Source organism: Chrysochloris asiatica, unplaced genomic scaffold, assembly GCF_000296735.1.
Source record: "Chrysochloris asiatica unplaced genomic scaffold, ChrAsi1.0 scaffold00039, whole genome shotgun sequence".
NCBI lineage: Eukaryota > Metazoa > Chordata > Mammalia > Afrosoricida > Chrysochloridae > Chrysochloris > Chrysochloris asiatica.
The window spans coordinates 15,684,261-15,685,497 of NW_006408557.1; positions in this window are offsets into that span (position 1 = coordinate 15,684,261).

A 1,237-nucleotide genomic window follows, 5' to 3' on the forward strand; every position below is an offset into this window, starting at 1 on the left:
AAAAATGTAGAGGACAATAAATGCTAGCAGGGATGTGGCGAAACTGGGACATGCCTGCATTGCTGGTGGGACTGCAAAATGGTCCAACCTCTCTGGAAAGCAATATGGCGTATCCTCAGAAGGTTGAAAATAGAAACTACCTTATGATCCAGCAATTCCTCTATTTGGTATTTACCCACAAGAAAAACGAGCCACAACTTGAGAAGATATATGCACACTAATGTTCATAGCAGCACTATTTACAATAGCAAAAAGATGGAGACAGCCAAAGTGCCCATCAAGTGAAGAATGGATAAACAAATTGTGGTACATACACACAATAGAATATTATGCTACCTTGAAGAACAACAAGGAAGCTGCAAGCTACCACGTAACATGGATGAACCTTGAGGACATTATGTTGAGTGAAATTACAGTCACAAAAGGAGAAATACTGCATAGGACCACTACTGTAAAAGACTAAGGAAAAGAACCCATACTAAAGGAGGGGTGGATTCTTTGCTGGTTGCTGGGATATGGGAGTGGGGTTAGGGGAGGGAGGGGAAGGTGGAGCACAGGGCAGGGAATAGACAGAGGATAGTTTGCTGGGGAGAGGTGCAATATACAAAAAAAAAGCAAAGTTCTTACTTTGATGACTGAGGTGCATCTAAACCAAGTTATGGCCTTTTCAATTGCTTCATATTCATGTGAAAACTGGATTATGAAAAAGGAAGACAGAAGATTTCCTGGCTTGATTCCCCTCCCCCACTTAATGTCTCTTGTGATGTTCTGCTCATTTGAATTATGGTTTGGGTGAAGCATTTGTATACACTGTGAGAAACATTGTCAATACCAACAAATACTCAGAAATCCAATCTGTACTCATTTTGGCAAGAGTGAGGTTTTCTTTGTTCACCCAACCCAGTAGACGACTATTTGGGCTGGCCTCAAATAGTTTTATTCCTTGTCTCGAAAAAGCCTCTCCCCCAGTTCCCCTTATACTGGGTATTATGAGGTCCTGGTCTTCTCCCAAGGTCACCTACTGGTCCTCACTGGGAGCATTCTCATTTAAAGTTAGTTTCCCCTTTTCCCCATGAACTTCCCCTATTTCATTGATGGTTGTATTCTTTTTTCTTTTTTTTTTAATTTAAGGTTTTTATTGTGGATTGAGTGAAAGTTTACAGGGGACATCATCAGTTTCACATTCAACAATTCATATAACTTGTTTTATTACATTGATTATAATCCCCTCCATATA